This window comes from Dunckerocampus dactyliophorus, chromosome 6, assembly GCF_027744805.1.
Source record: "Dunckerocampus dactyliophorus isolate RoL2022-P2 chromosome 6, RoL_Ddac_1.1, whole genome shotgun sequence".
In the NCBI taxonomy this organism is placed as follows: Eukaryota; Metazoa; Chordata; class Actinopteri; order Syngnathiformes; family Syngnathidae; genus Dunckerocampus; species Dunckerocampus dactyliophorus.
The window spans coordinates 1,766,345-1,788,641 of record NC_072824.1 but is presented as its reverse complement, the minus strand read 5'-3'; positions in this window follow the sequence as shown (position 1 = coordinate 1,788,641).

The window sequence follows — 22,297 nt, the reverse complement described above, 5'->3', positions numbered from 1 at the left end:
TGCTGTAGAAGGCCGTAGAAAATGTTAACTATTCATAGCCCTTCCTCCTCCAGAGCTCCCAGCCACGGAGCGGCGTTCCCGAGGGGGGTGTGCAATCCGAGATGGCTCTAATGCTTCCCACCACAGCGCTCGCAGCAAATAGGAGCCTTACTTTCTTACTACAAAGGCACGGACGACATTGTCCTCAAAGTCAAAACCGAAGCAGATAAAAGTGTGCGAGCCTCCCTTAAATATTTTCTCACGTCTTACGACTTTAGAAGATTGGGAACAGCTTCTTTCTCAACTTTTATCCCGCTTGCAGATAAGCTTGAAAAGCGGATGCGGACGTTGAAAATGCTTTTTAAACGCTGCTCGGCTTGGCTTGTGTTTATTTGCCGCTGTCTCTGGCAGTTTTCATAAATCATTTCTAACCTATTTCAAGTTGTGGGTGTTTGCAAAATCTGTCGACTCTTTTCTGACTCACTTCCACCGTTCACGCTATTGTTTTCCATTGGAACCCTGCTGGCACTCAAGGTTATTCTGCCAGCCACCTGTGAGCTACAACTTTGTGTGACACATTCAAAAGATGTAGTGGAATATCTGTGACTTGTGTGCACCTTTTTAAAAGGAAAATGTTGCCCATCATCCACAATCCTTATGTGAGACATGAACACACGTCTCTCTCTTTTCTGTGCCTTCTAAAGATATAAAAACGGCTAAAAAGCGGCACGTAATTAATGCACATAATGGGTCGCACCTATTCTGCCTAATAAGCCTTCTGAAAAAACCTCCAAAAAGCGCCAGCAAGGCTCCATTTCCATAATGTGAGCTGCATATGAAGCACATTGTTATTATTATTATTATTGTTATTAACATTGTTACACCCAAGAACTACGTTACTGGTGTAGTGACACCTCGCCCCACCACACCAGCTAGCTACTAGCCGGCTAGCGACTAGCTTAACCACACTCTGACTCACAATGGCCACTAGCCAAAGGTTACGCTACATATTGGAGCTGCCGCCACTGCTGCTGTGTTTTGTTTTTAACGCTAGGTGTGGCGTTCCTTTCTATGTTGCTATGTGAAATCAATGCACCCAAGATGCTGAAAATAATGAGAATACTGTAAGTATTCCATGCTATCATGAATGTACCTGTTAGTACATGCTCACAGCATGGATAGAAAATCACTAAACCTTGTGGAGCTTTTTGGAGGTGTTTTAATAGGCGCAATTGGGGTGTCCCATTATATGCATTCGTTACCTGCCTCTTTTTACCTGTTTTTATATTTTTACAATGCACAGAAAAGATAGAGACATTCCATAAGGATATTGTGGATGATGGGCAAAATTCCCCCAAAAAGTGCAGTTTTCCTTTAAGGAGCGGGAAGTGACCCGCAGCAGCAAGAGTTGACTTGTGTTTGCGGTGACTGGTACAAGTTGTGGCCAACAGCAGCTCCTGTGTGAATGTTTTCTTCATGGTCATAAAGCGATGGTGGTGCATGATGAGTCTCTCCTTAAACACAACCAATGGAATTACAGTAGTATTCTACACGAGTCACTAGGTGTCAGTAACGTTACATTGATGAGGCAATAGCCACAGCAGGAAGTATGCTGTACGTGTGAATCCGTGCTTATTTATTCCCAAGATGTCGTATTTTCTCTTACTATTTTGGGTAGTAGAAGTGCTTTGTGAGTGAATTGAAGTGAATCCATCCATATTTGCTGCATTTTAGTCCTAATGCTGTTTGTTTGCTGTGCCGGTGTCTCCTTGCAGCATGTCAAGACCTTCTCCTCCTCAGACAGCTTAGCGAAGGTCCAGGAGGTAGCAAGCTGGATTTTGGAAATGAACCAGGATCTGCTGTCGGGGGGCAGCAGCAGGCGGAGTCGGGGGCCGGGGGGTTCGGCTGCGAGAGGTAACGCCTCCTCCACGGCGCGGGCACCCCAGCAGCAGGCGGCGGAGGAGGCCGACGAGGATGAGCACATGAACCGGGTGGTCGAGGAGGGGGAGCAGCTGCGGCCAAGGGTGAGGACAAGCTTACTTTTTACAATATTGTGACTTTTTCATTCATTTTTATTGACGTTCTCCGTCTCTCCAGCCGGGGGCAGCGCAGGTGGATGTCGACAGCGGGCAACCGTGGGCGCCTGGCGAGTCGGGAGCGAGCGACGGCCCTCCGGGGGATGAGCGAGGCGAGGAGGTCCCACCCAACAAGGTGAACAGAGGCGAGAAAGGAGCCCGCTGGACGTGGAGGGCGGAGCAAAGCCAGAGGCTGCAGGAGGACAACGAGGAGGAGGAGGAGGAAGAGGAAGAAGAGGAGAACAACAACAGCAGCAGCCACCAAGAGGAGGAAGAGGAAGAGGAGGAGAGGACAGAGGGAGGGGAGGAGCAGAGGAGGGAGGACGAGGAGGAGGATGGAGATGAGGAGGAGATGGACCAGGACAGCGATGATTTTGAACACTCGGCAGAGAGTGGGCGGGAGGAGGAGGAAGAGGAGGAGGAGGAAGAAGAGGAGGAGGAGGAGGAAGAGGAAGGAGAGGAAGGACTGATGTCTCCTTCCCTCAGGAACAATGCGTCTGTCCTCACCAACAATCTGGACTCGGGCTGCACACACCAAAGCTCTTCCAACAAAAAGGTAAGTCAGCTGCACGCTTCCAGGAAGCCCGAAGTCAACTTTTGTCACGAAAGATGCAGCGCTGTGGTGCCCTCTTGTGGACAATTGGCCTTCCTACAACCTACAATTACCCTCAAGTAGATTAGCAGTGAAGTCATCCTCCAAAGCCTACGACTGTCAATTTACAGTTTAAAATACATCAGTACAAAATATGCTTCAAAATATGCAATATTTTCATCCTAAAGCAGCGTCTGCAGATTATTTTTAGGCATTAAGAAATGCTGTACTAACATGGTGCTTTCATCCCGTGTAAGAAGAAGCATTTCTTTCATTCTTATAATTCACCGAGCCCAAGGGTCGGCCATTTTGCTTCCTCTTTCTGTAAAGCAAAATGGTCTGGAGATGCAAAACATGGCACAGCGTTTAAACCTTTCCAAGTTTTAAACTTCTTAAAATGTGACCTGTGTGCATGTCTAGGCTTACTTTGAAATCATTCAAAAACTGAACTAAGTAGGCTTTTTGGAGTTGTTCCCGTATTTATTTAAAAAGAAAAGAAAATGTTGCCACCTTGAACATAAAAATCCCACCAGAGTGGAGATCCAGTATGTACATGTCAATATCATTTCCATCACTTGACTCATCACAGGCAGTTCAGTACGTCATGAGTTGGCCAACTGGTGACCTTTGGTTCCATTCTACTGGTACTGTCCTTGACCGTCTTTGCAGGGAGGGGCACTTCTTTCATTTTCTGTTTGGTTTCTTGTGCATTATTTTTAATTCCTAGAATAGATGTGATGATATTGTTACGAATGCTTCTTTCATGTATTCCGCGTGTGCGAACGACTTCCTTCTCCAGTGCAGCGAGTCAGCTACAACGCTAGCAGCTGTAGTTGTGTACGGAGCCCTCATCCACTTGCTCTACTCAACCTTCCGTAGTAGTTCTGAAATCGCTCCCTTCCGCCCATCTGCAGTGGGTATTTTTCAGAAAAAGCTAAGTGCCTGTTTTGAGACTCTGTTTCCTTCTGGCATTTTTCTTTTTAGGGACGAATTAATAGTTATGGATCGCTTACTGCGGCTCTCACGACGTCTTTTTCATGTGTCATCGTCACACTGGCCCTCCTCCCCCTTCCTTGTTCATCCAATCAGCAGTCAGAACACAGTGTAGATGCATTCACCGGCTTGCGGCGAGTCGGATATTTCATAGTCTTTTTGAAAAACGCACATTTTCTCAGCTTCAGTTTCAGTGAAGTGCCATCTTTTTGTATTTCTTATTGTACTGATCAGCCAGGACTAAAGGCCTTTGGCTGAAGGAGAGCCTGCTTGGCTTTGAACAGTCAATAAAGATGGCAAGCTGCATCTTTGGAATGAAGTGTATTTAAGCCAAATAGCCAGACCATATCAACTATACATAAAGGTAGGCCTGTCACGATGGCAAGCTGCATCTTTGGAATGAAGTGTATTTAAGCCAAATAGCCAGACCATCTCAGCTATACATAAAGGTAGGCCTGTCACAATAAAAATGTTGCTGGTCGATAATTGGCCTACAAATTATCGGCGATAATCGATTCTAACGACAACATTTGTGAGACTTTTTTTTTTCCAGTAATTGTCATGAGAGGTGTACTTCACATCTGAACTACTAGGTGGTACTCAAGTGTAGTGTACGGTGTGCCTGTGTGAGACATTAGCTTGACACTGAAGTTGCCTGTATATACAGTATGTTTTTGCAATGTAGCCAGCAACACTGTCTGTGAGCGCGCACCATTTTGCACTGCTTTGTTTATATTTGCAGACCAAACGCCTCAGTGAGCGTTACTGTTCGGACAAAGGCTCTGCTGACCGAGCACTCTCGTCGGTTGTTTTCCCCCCCAGTTGAGGTGTTGCGCCGACCGTCTTCATTCTGTTTAAAACCAAAATATTCTCAGGCGGGGGATGTCGTCATTTGCCTCAGACGCCATCACTTCGGCACCTTCGTTCATGTTAGCGTATGCTGCCTCACCAAGCTAACTGCTAAACCCCTGTAGCCATGCCTCCACAAAGAGGCTGAATGAGAGGACAGAGTGTTTGCTCTCTCTGTTGATGCCACTATAGAACCAAGGCAGATGTCATCCAGCCTGTGTGGCACTGGGAGACTAGCAGTTGGAACACACACACGCATACGTGCACATGTCAATTTATCCATTTATCAATTAGCGTGACATCCCTACGCATAGTTTGCAGCTACATGTACATTTAAATTACACTGAACTCACTCACTCGTCTTTCTGCACAACACTCACGACGGCATATAGAAAGACATACTTGTGCTAAGAGGCACTTTATTGCTCAAGGTTGAAAGCGTGCTGATGCAACACTTCAACCAGAGCCTTCTGGAGATTGAGCCATTCCAGGGGAAAAAATGTACAAAAAAGCAAAACTCTCCATGCACTTAAATGTGTACTTAATTGTTCATTGGGTACATTTACTACACCTCTTTCTCTGCATCCATTGCCGCACTCAATTAAGGCCCCCCCCCCCCCCCCGGTAAAAAGGCAGCCCGATGGTCGTAGGTGGTGTCTCCCACGTGCCGCCGGCCTCGTCATTCAGGAGCTACAAAAGACCAGTGTTGTCCACACGCATGCTGTACCCAAAATATATGAACAGTCATGCCTCAAGGCACCTCCATTAGCCATCATTTCTCTACACTGCAGCCAAAATGGTTCAATTCTGAGGGATGAATGATAATACACATAAAATGGAAGTGGCAGTGTGATTAAGTATACCAATAACACTTAAAGGGTCCCTGACATGATTCCGGGACCCTGGCGCCATCAACTATAAATGACTTGCTGTTCAGTCTAATTTCCGAAAGTGACGTCATCACAGTACTATCACTCGGGTAAACAAACATGGTGGTGTACGAGACAGAGGATGTTTACGGTGATTTATAGCCAATATTTCAGGAATGTGTCGATAGTTTTCGAGGAGAAAGAAACATTTGCTGATGAAATAGAGAACTTGCAGAACATGGACTTAAGCCTTAAGACATGGAGATGAAGATGGGTTGCCTTTAAAACACAGAATGGTAAGTGTCAATGACTATCAGTTATTGTTTTCAATCTACTTCTTAATGAGCATAAAGGCTTTTTATAGCATTTTTCATTGTCGCAGATAAATGTTAGCCTGCAGTGGCCCTCGACCCCCACAGTGAACATATGGCCGTGAAAAGATGTTTATATAAGATGTATAATGTTTTGCAGCCTTGTCGCTACCGTGGAATTAGTGTTTAGAAGGCATTATGTAAACAAGACATGACTTAGGCTGAATCCCAATTCTACTCCTTAGCCCTTCCCCTTGTCTTACCCCTTCCCCTGCCCCTTAAAACCTAGGGCCAAGGGGAAGAAGCCACTAAGAAATGGGACACCGCTCGATTCTTATTTTGTCATCACCCCTCATCGCTTGCTGGCTGTGACATAGCCAGATGAGATCATGAAATGGTTTCTAATCAATGGTTCCTTCCATAAAGTAAGGTGCATACATGTCCACATTATTTCAGTGTTATATAGCCTACCTCACAGAACATGGTTTTAAATAAAAGACAGACATTTAAACAAACAATTGTAATAAACAGCTTACAAACAATAACAACATTTATAAAACTAGAAAATGTATCAAATATAGATATGAAATACAAATACAGTATAACAAACGTCATCAACAAATGTATGAACCTTATCATGCATCATTTCAAGGTTTTCACCTTGTTCTCCTCGTGCCGTTGATCTTCTCTCTGATTGTTTTGTCAGAAAGTCCATAATTGCATTTTGTATTTTGTATTTTGAATCCTTTTTCAAGCTGCGTTTATAGCACACTTTCAAGCCAAATGCTTCTTGTAAAGGTGTTCCTTCATAGCCGTCATCTGTGAAATGATCACTGCAAAGAACAGAACTGGAACGAGGTGGGCGTCCATCTGTCGCTCGTTCTCAGCACTTGCTTCTTCCATTGTTGTCGTAAACCTTCCTCTTTTGTAAAAGAAAACAAACTTACAGTATCACTGGGATACTGTGAACATCCAGCAGCAACACAACGTTTTGTCATGTCTATTTGGATGAAAAATATACTGAAGCAAGTCCACCATCTACCTGGAGGAGCGTTTCTTTACTCTGTTTTAGCTGAGAGGTGTCACCCCGATGATGTCACTTGCGGAAATGAGACTGAGCTCCGAGCTCGTTTGTCATGGCTGGCGCCATCAACTATAAATGTCATTTTACTGTTTCGCTTTCAAAAATAGAAGAAACAATTTATAAGATATTTAAGCAAAGTTGATGAATCATGTCAGGGACCCTTAAAGGCACACCTGCAACCCACCTTGACCCACCAGCGTCAGTGAGTGACATGTGGATGTTCATCAGAGTTGCTTAAGATTAGTCAGATCAACCCATGTAGATGTTCAGACTGGTCTGCACCCTTAATCACCGAGCAATTCTATTTACGCTTGTTATATTTGGCCGGGCAGCGATCACCGGTTTTGTTTCATAGAAGAGATCCGTGTTGACAATTTAGCCACAAGGTGTGTGCATTAAAAGTGAACGAGAGTGTTTCTTGCTTGAAGTATCCGCCGCGCGGCACCTCGACTTGTACTTAAATACCATCATTCAATGCCAGTTTCATGCCGGTCTAACATCTGCATAAACCCCTCTATAATGCAGCTCCACAGACCCAAGAAGGCAGAGTTTGGACACATCACTGACTCGCCTCCCTGGCCAAACCAAGCACGCATGGGTGTCCCAAGTGTGGTTCATTGCAGAAATAAAATAAAGAAAAATAGAACAAAAGGGAATAATTGAACTAGAAAAAGCTCAAATACTGATACTGAAACTAAAAAAACAACAAAGATTTATCTTTTAAGTTTGATGGATGAATTACCTGTGAGAAATCACAAATGCCAATGTTCCAACATTGCACAGTGAAAGATGACAAACTAAAGGAAATATTGCATTGCAGTATTTTTTATTACCCCGCGACCCTAAAGAGGAGAAGCGGTATAGAAGATGGATAATATAGACGTAGAATAATCAGTGGTTTATTTGGTCTAAAAAAGTAGACAGTAATATCATTATATAAAATAATCCCTTCAAAAGGGACATGCATTGTTTTGTGACTCAGTTAAATATATACATATAAAAAAAGACCTAATCTGGTATATCATGTATGGTCTGGTCTGGTGACACCCCCAGCAGCCACTCCTTTCCACCAGGGGGAGACATTTATCCAAACAAAACTCGCCTAGAAACAGTCTGGTAGAAAAAGAAAAGAGTGAGAGGTGCACTGCTGAGCTCCTATGAAACCGATGCTGCTGCCATGTCCTCCTCATGTGTCAAACAAAGACAAGCAAAATATCAAATCACGTCCGTATGAAGCATGGCAAATAAACAGAGTGAACATTGGTGCGAGGCTGGGCTTTGTTCTCCAGGGAGAAGATGATAGTAGCGTGCCACTTTTACCCTCCACAGAGTTATGTTTTAGTTAGTGGTCGGCGCCGGAAGTCCAGTCTTCCACAAGTAATTGGATGGGAACGACAGCAATGTCTTCAATGCCATTGTAGACTAGAATCCAAAAGCACAGAACAATGAACACAACACGCAAGGGATTTGTTGGCGCATTAGCGTGCTTGGAAGCCGCCATCAAAGCAAACCATATTTGAAGTAACTGCAGCCACACTTTGGGTCCAATTGCATTTTAACCCAGACAAAGCTTGTTAATAGAGTCTCTCTTCATGTACACAACTTTAACCTCAAGGTGAAGTCAAAGAAACGACATCATTTCCAACACACTTACATTTAATTTGACAGTCACTTACAAAAATAATCCAACCAAATGGAAATTTTGTCCACACGTTGGTACCGGGCTACGGCCCAGTGATTTGGGTTTTCGGGTTTCCTATTTGGCTCAGGCAGATTGCACACTGCTTTTCTGTACAGCGGTTATTGGGGCGCATTGCTGTGCTGCCTTCCATAAGACAGTCCAACATTGCTTATTATCCATACTGATGGTGGTACCAGCCTTTGACCCCAATCAACCTGCTATAAAGTAGCATATATTACAAGCATGCTTAGCACAAGTCATTTACCCTGGAATTGCTTTGTTCTTCCAGCTTTTTATCACCCGTTTGTGATAAGTGAATTTTTGTGAACATTAATATATAAAGTCAACAATAATAAATGCAAGATTTTTGTACTACGTAGCTTGTTTCATTGCGGGGTTAGAGCATAGAAAACCAGTTTATGATTTTCTAAATGTTTTTTTTTAACATTACTAGAACCCTGTAGACTTGAAATAACACCCCGTAGTCACCTTTAAACCCCTATTCTTCTTTGTTTGCGGCCGCCGCTTTAAGCATAGCATGCTAGCTTCCGATTTATTTATTGTAAACATTCTATTTGAAAGTAAGAAGCCAAAAACGTGCCACTTCCACACGGCATAGTCAACCACAAAGGGGCAAATGAGGGCAAACACGTTTTCACACCCCGCCGTATGTTCATTCTTCCAGACTCCAGTGCCAAAGCGCTGTGTCTCACATGTTCTGAAACCGTAGCGCGTAAGTGTGACATGACATTACCTGACAAAACCCACATCCACCCCAGTCTGATGTGAGAGCTTGGAAAATAGCGTCACTTCGAGCACACGATGAAAACTCCAGGAGGGTCACGAGACATTAATTTACAGCACAACAACATGCAAATGCAAGCTTCAGAAATAACCCTCTTGTGTTCATTTCATTGTTTGTACAGTCAAACCTTTTCATGTTGATGTGAAATTTGCTGCTGTTTTCTTTTAAATGCAACGTAGGTGTCAAGATAATGATGCTGTATTGAAACAATAGGGTTTCATTATATTTGATGTTCACATAAGCTTGTCTGTTTGATGCAATTTAAGCCAAAACGAGGTTGGAACCTAAGTTGTGGAAAAAACTGACTTTACTCAGTTTTAATTGAAGACCGCTGCTATATAGGCACTAGAATAGAATACTATCTTACACTGATGAAGACGTGCCTTATAATACACCACTTGTATTATATATGTGCAAATGTGTGTTTTGAAAGCCCACACTAATCTTACAGGTCAGCTCGTCTGCTTGCCCGCTGATTGTGTCTGCTTTCCGTTGGACGCGCTCAGCCGACTGAAGAGCTGCCAATAAGGCGGTGACGTTCACCAATTGTGCTGAGCATACCTTTTAACAAGGCGGAGGGTGTGTTGGTTCAGCCGCCACAATGGCGTCCAACGGCCTGTACAGTCTGCCGCGATAGATGTTGTGCCTCAAACAATGGTGGACGGGAGGATGGAGCAGAGGTTAAGCCCACTGATTCTTTGTGTTTTTGTTTTTTAATGGTGAGGGTCATCTCTTGCTGTTTGCTCACTCGCTTCGTTTTACACATACGATAATACCTTCCAGTTTCACGGCTTCACTCGACCACTCTTTTCCAAACACATATTCATGTATTCGGAAGACAGACGAAGACGCACCAAGCGCGTAAGTATGTCTGGCAACCTGAAAAAAAAACGGAAACGCCCGTAGTGTTTGATTGAACCTCTGCGGCCGGTCTGCGGCTCGAAAATCAGCACGCCACACGCGCCGGGCGTGGGAGCCCGTAGGACCGACTGTGACCAATGTCTGGCAAGAATCAGCGGAGTGGACTGAACTTCCAGAAAGTGTTCCTCCATCCGTACGTTGTACGCAGCGGTCAAGTAAATCCTGGTTTGATTGATTAGGCTCATATTAACTTTTGACCACTCCGCCCACACCTCCTGAATTAACTTCCTCACCCTCTTTGCCGACACACCGGTCTCCATACTCCCGGAATATCCACACAGGTCATTTGCCTGGACTTCAGCAATGGTGTAATGTGCCTAAGTTGGGAGGAGCAGAAGGAGAATGGCGGCAATGAGGAAGCTGCGTGGACACGTGTGCTCCCTCAGGCGACCGGAGGGACAGATTCCATCGCCAAAGGGTCATGAGAGCAGATTCCACAGTGCCTCTGCGTGGGAGGGGGCGAGGCTGCGTTGGTCCAACCTCTTTTTCAGGCCGTGACAGCAGCTGCTGAGGCGGTGACCTCACACCCCAGAGACCTTTGAAGGGTGGCTGTCAGCAGGGAGGAAAGCTTTCTTACTTGTTGCCGGGACATGATTCTTTAAGCAGCTTTTTCTTGGTCTTCTGTTGCAATGCTGCGGCATTGCCCTATCCCCCGATTCTCCTCTGGCGGCGCCCGGAGAAAGACACCAAATGGGAAGGACGCAATGTCACACATTCTGGGGGAGAGCAGAGTGCTGGACCTGGCAGAACCAAAGGAACCTCTACCCCCTCAGAAAGTCCTCAAAATATTTAGCATCAACATCATTGCTCAGGGTTTGACTTTCCGCCGGCGACGGGTGAGTATGTTGCTCGGCGCTTTAGGCTAACTAGCGTAGCATCATCAAATGCCTTATTAACAATATTATCAACATTAAAAAGCCTTCATTTTGTACTTCTATTTAACAAGTCCATACTTTGGATTTGTGGGAACTGCTTTGGTTTGTTCTTGTGGTTAGTCCGCTCCAGCAGCGCCCCCAGACAAGGTTCAGCCAGAATATCACCTTCAAAAGTCTGTCGCCAATGAACTTCAGGGTAGCTTTGCTTTTAAAACGTGCACATACATGCCTGTTAAAACACAAAGACGCAAGAGTCAAGCAGCGAGCTGCACTTCATTGGGGATGCTAGATAATATCGTTTGGCAGATACAGTCGTCCCGCGTCTGTCGAGGTTATTTGGTTCCAGACCCGACTGCAAGTTCTAAGTGATAAATGATTATTGGAATTGCATGGGGGGGCTACATCTTCCTTCATGACAAGCACGGGCACAACACTTTGTTGAAGAGGTTGTAGCAATGTGTGCAGAGAAACGTAAGCCAGGCTGCATCCATTTCTCAGTTACTGGCCTAAGCTGGCCAATGATGTATTGCATCAATAAGTGGAAGGATTTGTGCATTTAATTCATGGACATTTTATTCACTAGCCCAAAAAGAACACCCTCTATGCTGGTAAAGTAAGTGTCAAAGGGAAAAAAACGGAATTCTAAACAAACAAAATGGGGAAACTTGAAATTTGATAGGACCCTGGTGGTGTACCATCACTTGCTTTTTGTCTCAGTCTGCCTTTAGTGCTGAAAAGGACGTCCAAGATGTTGGCGTGCAGGAAGCATATCCCACAAGGTTGAAAGGCTGCAGGAGGGGCCTGTGGCGTGTGTACGTGACAAAGCCAGGCGTTCCAAGGCCTTTCCCTGGAAAATCTGTTCAAAACAACAAACAAACTTTCTAGACCATATGTGTAAAACTCCAGCCCATGCTGCAATTTCATCCGGCCCACGGAACTGTTTGGAAAATAGCATTGAGTTGGCCCACCTTGCGGATTCCACCAGGATAAACTACTCCTCTGGGCTATTAGTTTTAAAAGTGGAAACAATATTGTTAATAGCACGAAATTCACAACCATTCTTAGTAAGAGTGCCAGATTCAACAGTCCAAATAAAAACGGCAAAAACGGTTATTTACAGTCTTAGCCCCAATATCTTTACCACAGTATTTCTTATGAGAAAAGCACTACTAAAATTGTTTTTACATTAGTATTATTTATTTATAATATTTAATAATCATACCAATTTTACCCAAATGACCTTTTGGAAAATCATTTTGAAGACAGATACTTTATCTCCAAGAATAATAATAAAAAAAAAAAAACATGTCGTCTAGCGCAGTGGTCCCCAACCTTTTTTGACCTACGGACCGGCTTGTGTTCCCACAAATCTCCCGTGGACCGTGGAGGGGCAGGGTGTCGTACATTATAGCGATGTTATTTATCTTATTTATGATGTATTGTGTAAAACAAAGAAATGAATAACATCAAATTAAAAGCACAAAATGAATGGTGACCCACCATCCACCAGTTGAAGTTTTGTGTTGGAGTTTTTCCAGAGAGATGATTACATGGCTGTTTGACGTGTGTGGTAAAAGGCAGTGTGCTAGCATGAATTACCTTGAGACAAATGTGCACATTAGCACTCAATAAGTCATCCAAACGTACCTTTATGCATTCCCACATAGTATCAGCATTTGACACCACATATGAGGTGAAAGAAAAATGCTAAAAATACAGTAGTCGTAGAGAGAAAGTTAGCACACGCACAACGGACATGCGTCAATTGAGATGGATGCAACAGAGAGAATCCGGCTACTTTTCAAAATAAAACATCAAAAAAATAATGGAAATTATTTTTTCTTTCTGTGCAGCCCGGTACCAAATGACCCGGGGGTTGGGGACCACTGGTCTAGCGTATCTTAAAATTAGTGTCTCTTGGGTTTGAGACACGTTTTTTCACAGCGGGGTATGAGTAAGTCCAGTCGCTGGTTATGTAGTGGACCGTGAGGCTAATGTATGGTCGAGATGCTCAGGTACTCCACGTGTCTGTACGACATCTGCTCCATCCAAGAGGTACCTCCGCGTTTAGCAACAATTTCTTCATCTATGGCAGGGGTGTCCAAACGTTTTCCCGTGAGGGCCACGTACTGAAAATGAAAATATGCAAGGGCCACTTTGATATTTAGTAAAGCAACACATTGAGATATGCTAAGAAGCTGCATGTAGCTCAAGAAAAAACTGCATTTCACCTTTACTACTAAAAATGAGGTTTTTTTCATAATACAAGTTTATTCTTGTAACTTGCGACTTTTGTTCTTCATTTGGTTATTACTTTTTTCTTAATATTTTGGTTTTATTTATTATTTATTGCAGTGTTTTATTTATTTATTTATTTTCCAACTCTTTCATTCCAGCTTTCCTTTTATAAGTTTTCTTCTCGTAATTATTATTATTATTATCTATTCCCATAATACGTTTGATCTTTTTATTTCAACATTGTTGCTAAAATGATATTTTTCCTCATATTATGTTCATTCTCGTAAAATTGCGACTTTTTTCTCATTAGAAAACTTTTTTTCCCTCCTAATATTTTGACTTTTCTCTGGTGAAATTTCTGCTGTTGTTTTGTATAATTTTATAGATTATATATATTTTATATATATTTATATATATTTTCTTCTCCGAATAATTTCACTTTAGTCTCATGTTATAAATTTTCCCCGCACCTAAGTTTCCAAAAGTTAAAACTTTATTCACTGTTCTTGACTTAAAAAAATAAAATTCTTTAATATTTCAACTTTGAACTTTGTCATATTATTTGTCCTCATGCTATGACGTTATTCTTGTGAAATGAAGGCTTTTTTTCCTTGCTAGATTACAACTCTTCTCTTAATGTTTGGACTTTTGATTGATTTCCCCATTTTTCCTGCTCCCGCGTTAAATTACATTTTTAGACTGTGTTGTGGGCCGATAAAATCACAGGCGCGGGCCACACTTTGGACACCCCTGATCTTCTCCGCCGTCTTGGGCCATGCTCATTTTCTCTCTTTTGGTTGTTTTGTTGTTTGCTCTGCTTTCTCAGCCGCCGCCAGCGATAGACGTGAAACACCAATGCGTCTATACAGTGCCCCGCGGAGCGCAGTCGCAGGGAAAACATGTCATCAACTCTCATTTCTACCGGTGTACGTCATTTTCTTATCACTGGAAGGATTGATACGGGCATACGAAGGTGAGGGCCCAACCCTACCCCTGGGGATGGTCACTACAGGTTGTTGTTGTTGTAGCCCGTGAACGAGCGAGCCTCTTGCGTAAGCATGGGTCATTTGGAAGTGAAGAAACCTTTTAGGTTCAAGGTGAAATGTCTCCAGCTGCCTCCAGTCAACCTTCTGCAGATTACCACGACATCGATCCTGGAAGACCTTATTTGTGGAGTATGAAGTAAGGAGCATGCAGCAGAATACTGCTGGAGGGTGATTCTGTCGCCCTGGGGCTCCAAATAACACAGAGGGGGGAGGACAGCATCTATTCTGAGAAGCACACCCAATTCCAGAGCGGCTTGCTTGTTAGCTAGCCAGTGTCCCAAGTCAGCTAAAACGGGGTGTCTGCACTCTCAGCTTTGTGTTGCATGCTAACTAGTAGCTTGAACGCTTAAGGCTGATCAATTGATTTGATTAATCAAGTCAGTGTGAGTCCCTCACACTGACTTGAGGGAGTAGCATCAGGGTTTCCCCTGGGATGTTTTGACGCTGTGGTGTTGGGCTGCATCTGTCTTTTCTTCCTATCCTTACCTGTCAAGTGGCAACAGGGCAGGCGAGTGCTTTCGGTGCAAGTTTATCAAGATAAAGCACAAGCATGCAAGTTACAAGTCAATTCCAAATGACTGTAAAACATATAACATACTGTATAGATAAACTCCACCCGCCGGGACAAAGAGACTGTTTGACGGACAACAGGGCTCACTCTGTTCATACCGTTGTTCTGTGGAACAAACACGGCAAGGTGTGAGTGAACCCACTTCCTTCTTGTTTGGAGGAAGACAGACACACATGCATGTGGCAATGTATTGATTATCCCCTTCATTTTCATTTATTGTGTGAGTCGTTCATTTATTTATCGTCCCAGGCCTAGTGTGCATGACAAATCTTGTCACGCGGCTGCTAGCGAGTGGATACAGCGTGCTAGCAGTTAGCCTCGTGAGCCAGCATACGTTTACATGAACGAAGGCACAGAAGCGATGCCACAGCCGAATATTTCTGTTTTAAACAGAACGAACAAGGTGAGCGCACGAACGCCGACGAGCCATCATGTCGCATTTGTTGGAAAGCAGTGACAAGGAAGAAGGGGAAGATGGCCAAGACGCCGCATGACTCTTGCTTCATGCTAAAAAGGCTAGCTAATGTTGTTGTGAACCACGTGGGCGCTGCATGCTGAATCCAAGTGCCGGTGCGAGGCCTGTCACCATAATCGATTAATCAAACGATAAAAAAAACAAACAAGGTTGATCATTTTGACTGCCGGGATGAAGTGACGTGCATATATGCCTGTTCCTTTTACTCGTCTCTATGCCACACAGGCTGGATGACAAGAGGCGTGTATCTCTGCACGTTGGTTCTATAGTTGAATGAACGGAGAGAGTGAGGCAGGGCTACTAGTGAGCAAGTTGGCAAGCAAACGCAAGTATGAATGACGGCAACAAAAGCGATAGTTTCTAAGCCGAATGCCACAGTTCCAGTGTGGATGTGCAGCAGAGCCTTTGTCCCGACAGTCGTTTGATCAGCTAAGTAAATATAAAACGAATCAGCGCATAATGGTGCGCGCTCACTGACCGCGTCGCTTGCTACATTGCAAAGGAAATGCAACCTTTCAATATGGTTGAAAAGCCAACATTTGGGGAAATGTTAGAAATGCTTGACTGGCAGAACGCACATGTAGGACATGTCACAAACAGTAATATAACCGAGTGGAAAAAGACATGTTGTAGGATCATCCGCAACATTGCACTTTACTGTGCCACCACAGATATGTGGTCCAGCTCCAATATGACCTACATTAGTTTAACAATATGCTACAAAACTGTGTGTGTGTGGAGTTTTTATTGGAGTGTTTATTGGAGACAGGGTCTTCTACAGGCAGCTCACACTGGTACACTATACTTGAGTACCATCTAGTGGTTCAAATGTGAATTACACCTCATGACAATAAAGACAAAATGGGCTCAAAAAATGTCGATAATATCGATTATCGACGGTAATTTGTAGCACAGGTATCGACCAGCAAAATGATCATGACAGGCCTAGCTGGCGGCGTGTCTGGATTGGACTGCTTGTTACAGTGCCAATATCGGAGATTTTAGATGCAGGCTGATAGTATCCCATACAGTTTTTTTTTTGTTGTTGTTTTTTTTTTGCTGATATCGGACTGGTATCTGATATCAATATCAAATTGGGACACCCTTGGTCAATCAAGGCTGTAGTCGGTGGGCTTGTAGTCCCATTATTTCTTTTTGTGTGTACGACTCGCGGACAGCTCACCTCCTCCAACGCTTCTGCTCACACATGGATTAGTTCCAGATGCAAAACCCCCCCCCCCCCCCCCCCCCCAATCTCTTTAATCACTATGCTTTAGGTCTAGTGACTAAATAGTCATTGAGAGTCGGGGTTGCTCACAGAGTTGACATCATGTGACACCGTCAACCCTGACCAAGATCTGTAAAAGCAGGTGCTCAAGGTTGGCCGGCGTGTGAATGTCGTGGTTTTCTCATGCCCCCCCGGCATGCTGTGTGGCTATGTCTTTAATGGGCAGTTCCCAATATAGTTTGGCTAATGGCTGTTGTGTGATGAACCTTGTGTGGCCTTCCTTCCTCGCCCGCACTTGTGATGCACTGCGGTGCACATTGAACATTTGCTGCAGTCCTCGACTTCTCTGAAAGCTCTTCTGGCACACCTTTTTTTTCTTGCCCTTTAACATTGATAAGAGGGTAACAGTTTGGGGATTTGACTTGCGTGTTTTTGCATCTTGTCTCAAAATCAAGCATTTGATGTTAAAAAGATTGGGGAGGTCTCTTGCGCCTCGCCTCGCCTCGCCTCGCCTCGCCTCGCCTCGCCTCTTCCTGGTATTCACATTCAGCCGGTGCAGTATCAAGTGCCTCTATATTTAACTGCAGTAAGGGAAGGTGTGTATATGCATGCACATACCTCAGCGGGTGTGCCAGCGCCCTGTTAGTCATACGCTGGAGCAGAAATCTGAAGAGTCGCACAGCATCACAAGGACTACAAGCAAATGGTTGCGTTCAGGAGCACGGCGTGTAAGGGGGAGTCGGAATGCTAACTAACCTACACGTGACATTTTACACAATACTGCTGGTCAACTGCTACATGTAGGCCTGTCACAATAACAAATTTTGCCGGTCGATAATTGTGCTACAATTATCGTCGATAATCGATGTTATCGACAATATTTTTTGAGACCGTTTCTTCATCATTGTCATGAGGTGTAATTGACATTGGAACTACTAGAGGGTACTCCAGTATAGTACACCTGTGTGTGCCAGAGGTTGCCTGTTGACGGTAAAAGACGTTTGAGATCAACCACATTGTTGTTCATAATGTTTTACGGAAACATCACAATGATATGATATAAAATGTACGCCATGTAACCGAATTGAATGGTTGCATTTCTTTTGCAATGTCGCGAGCGACACTGTGAGTGCGTACCATTTTGCACTGTTTTGTTTATATTTCCTTTTGCCGACCAAACGCCTCGGTAAGCGTTGGCTGTCGGGACGAAGGCTCTGCTGCACCTCCCTGACAAAACCCGCAATGTTGACAAAACTTTCCACACACAAAAAGGCAGAGGAAGCCAGCCATCACACGAAGTTGGACTTGTGGACATGCTGAAGGAAGGTAGAAGTTGCGGCTATAGGGCGCCATTACGGAATACTGGAAATTAATCTTCAGTTGATGGAGGAGGAGGAGTAAAAGTAGAATTTCTTGTGTCCAACCTTGTAGTTTGATCATTCAAATTGAAATGAAATGTGAACTTTGAGAGTGTTTAAATAAGAGAGAAATGTTCATGTCTGTCTGAGAAAGGTGTGTGAAGTGTACGCTGAGGGCTTTTACAGCCTTAAAACATATATAAATAATATTTGTCAACAATATAAAGTGGGCTACTTTGCGGACTTCACTTGTGGCGGCCTATTTTGGGAACCTATCCCCCCCACGATAAACGAGGGAACAGTAACTGAAACAGATGCCACATATCACATACAATGTAGTGACATGAACACTACTGTATGTGATGTTACAGTGCTAGCATTGCACTCACGCTTTCACATCACGCTAGCTAAGGATATTTGCAGAGGAAAAGGACAAATGATGAAACTTCCAGCTCCCACCACGTCTGCGACTGACTGACGCATAGCTAGCTGGCAGAGCTTCAAGCTGCATTTTAAGATGCGTAGCAAAGCCTGTTTGTCTCATGTCTGTGAGGAAGGAAGTGGAGAATAGAGCAAAACAGCGAGGGAGATGATGTATTGTTTTCACTCCGCAGGCATGAAGGACTGTAAGAACTCTAACAAAGCAAGAAATGCAGTTTGCATCTGTCTCAACACCTGGCCGCCTTGCTTCTATAGCGGAATGAACGGAGTGCGCGAACCCTTCCTTCACTCATTCAGTCTTTTTGTCCCAGTGGGGAGAGGCGGGGTGCTACCTGCTAGCTGTGTGTGTGGTGTGCTCCACGATGGAATACGTTCTTGTTGCCTGTTGTGTATAAAACACCATCAGATGTCCGTTTCAGCCCGTTTACGCATCGTCATTTAGTGACAAAGACAATGACGCAGATAATACAGAACGCTGGAACGTACGTTTCAGTGTTTCCCCAAGTATACTTGGGCACCAAACGCATTTTGTTGCTTCCAAAACATGACACCCCAGTAAAGGTAAACAAGCGTATTCCTCTCACAATGTTGCCTAAAGTCAATCAAGGAGGTGTATATGCAAATGAGCTGACATCTGCGTTGACACACAATGCCAACTTCACAGTATTTCCTGGCTTGTTTTTCCCTTTTTTTTTACAATAGCAAAATTGACACTGATTTAAAATCAGAAATATTGTGATTTTTATTTAAGTGTCCATTTTATTTTCATTGTTTTTTTTGTCTTAATCGTTTTATTGCAATGCGCTTGACTTTCCAATTACACTGTTAAATGCTCTTGACAAATGAAAGTTTAGTGCTTTTGATAAAGCACTATTGTGCCGTATATAAAGAAGTCAAATCAAAGTAATGTTGGCAATACTATTGCTTACAACTATCATCCTGCAAAAAGAGTTATGGTGACAGGCCCACTGTCACCTGTCACCTGTCAGTAACACCACAAGTAGCTCGCAGGATGTTAAAGTCTTTGGTGTATTTTGAATGTTTAATACGAGCGGCGATTTGTCACACTTTGTTTGACGGTCCTTGAATGCACCTTCTCCGTTGCTGCACAGACAGATACTTTATTCATCTCCAAGAGAAATCCACACAGATGGACTACTATACTGTATTTTTAGCCTTTTTCTTTCACCTCATATTTGCTCCCAAATGCTGATACTATGTGGGAATGCATAAATGTAAGATGTGATGAGCTTATTGAGTGCTCACGTGCATATTTGTTCGAAACACAACCTTTCTGTAAAGCAAAGTCCAGGCTGGTACTGGTGGATGGTGGCTCTGTATTCATTTTCGGCTTTTCATTTGATGTTTTACACAATAGTCATAAATAAGATCAATTAGACGGCTATTATGTGCGTATGTTTTGCTAACGTTAGCGCTGCTAGCTTTGCATGAGCAGAAGCCCCGACATAGCTGTCCTCGGCTATGCCTGCATTGCTTCAGTACCTTCCCGCTTCTCTCTGGCAAGTCGACGATGACGTAGCCCGTGACAATCCCAACCACAGCGACGGTAGACTCAAATAACGTTGGTCTTGTTGCGAGAGACATCTGCCAGGGCTTTGAGGCTAAACTTACCAATCAAAATAGCCTTCTCTTTCTCCATTTCTGCTCCGCTCGTGGCTCCAAGGTGACCGATGCGTCCTCAAACAGGACGTGCACACGTTAAAAAAAAAAAAAAAAAAGTGTCGGTAAAGGAAACTTGACCTTTGGCAGCCCTAGTAAATATAAATTTCTATTTGATTCCTGTTGCAATGCATATTTGTAATGACGTGTACGCCTGCGGTGCACGTGTGCATGTGTTGTACAGTACAATGCCATCTACTGGACAGAGCTGCAACAACAAGCAATTCATTTCAACGTGACTGAGAGCAGTGGGGTAAACAATCCAATAGCTTGCTTACATTTGTTTCACTGGCTTGATAAGGTCCGATTTCCACCTTTATAAAAAAAAAAGTAAGAAATGCACCGTTTTTGAAAACGAAACCACCAAAAAACCAAATCATTTTTCATGATGGGGCTCCCACAGGAAGGGATTTTGGACTCTGCTGTCTGTTTGATTCCAAACATCTTTGAAGGCATCCCAGCCCACATCAGAGGAAAGGGAGCACCCACATCCCAAGGGGGGGCTGCGCTGTTTTTTTTAAATGATAAAGTCATGCAGCTTTCACGCCTTTGAAGCTGCAGTGCACGTGATGCCATGAAAGAGTCAAGCTATCAAACGAGGACCCTCACTAACCAAAATGTGTTTTCTTTTCTCCTGGGTGTCCTGCTGCCCCCCTCCATTTGTTGTGACTCCTCCACATCAACGCAGGTAAGAAAAAGCTCATGTATTCCAACAATGCACACCCTCACTATGCCACTGCTGTTCTGCTTCACGGGGGTGTAAATGTTGTCTCCAGGGGGCAGCATCGCCTCACAAGTAGTTGTGGTAGCTAACTTGTCCATTGCTGCACACGCGTTTCAGAGGCTTTGCTTGGATGTCACCGTAGGTTCCCAAAGTGGGGGTACACCGAATGGGGCATGTGAACAGAAATGAATAACAACTAACGCCTAACACTCACGATTCCGAGTGCGCCCGCCGCTGATCTACTCCAAGGTCTTCTAATTTGCCGCACATAGCAGCTGCCCCTTTCCGCTGGTCCCCCACATGAATGTATGAGAATGTATATGTACATACAGCCAATTAGATGTCAGCGTTTGTCAAGCGCCACCTGTCTTATTTGTTTCCCTGCGTGCAGATGGTCCTGGCTAAGAGCGCTGATAAATCAATCAACCAACAAATATCCGGCTCGTTACATACCAAGGTGGAGTGCTCTCACAGCAGTCGCTGTAGTGGCGGCAACATGAAGAGACTCTCAAGGAGTCCTTGCCCGTTGAAAATGAAGCTCTTAACGCGCCAGGCGTTCTTGGGCGACTCCATCAATGAGAGCACTTCGTTCGAAGTTACCGTTTAGGAAATTGCAACTTCAGGCCCATAAGATGGGAATGTTCACTGATGGTTCTGCTTCATCGAAAGTTGTCTGTCTTTGCTTTGCTTTCTCCAAATTGTTACGCACGCAAGCCTGTTGGTACAAAAACGTAACCCATTTAGTTAAGTTCCAGGCGGTTGTTTTGGAGACAACAATGAGTTGTGTGAGAAATTTCAAGTCACCTTAGGTGGAGTTTGATAAGAATTTGAAAATTCCCGCTAAAATTTTGATGGGCATGACCTGTGTTGTGAACCCCTGGCCCGGTGTTAGCTAGCATTCTCTTGGCTTTTCTATACTGTTCGTACATCATACCAGAAGCATTTTTGACATGAGTAAAATATTTCAACTGTATCATGCTAACAGTTAGCATCCTCAGTAGCAAGCATGTTCTACAGTGACCCTATCTCATCATGCCATGTATACATTTGCAAGAAAAAAGCTAACATGCTAACAGTTACCATGCTAGAAAAATAACAAAATAACAGCATCGCGCTACACATCCAACTAGTGGCGATTGCTTGCACTGAAGTTGAACAAGGAAAGGTGCGCTCCATTTGTCACTTCCAGTCCTCCCACATCCACTTTCCCTCGGCTCTGCAAGTGGCCTCCACATGATGTCAGCAATGGCGTCATACCAGGTGCCTGGAGGAAGTCAAACTCCATTCTTTCTTTTGTCACTTTCTCACTCAGGAAGATCCTCCATATGGACCAGATTTGGTCCTTGTACTTCCTCTGGTCCGCGTATAAGAAATATAGCCCGTTACCACGGTTGTAAATGAATGTTTATGGTTGCAACAGCGTAACAGACTAACTTTTATGATGGCATCAAGGCCTCATTATCCCTCATGTTTATTTAGAGAGAGAAACGCCGTTGTTGAGG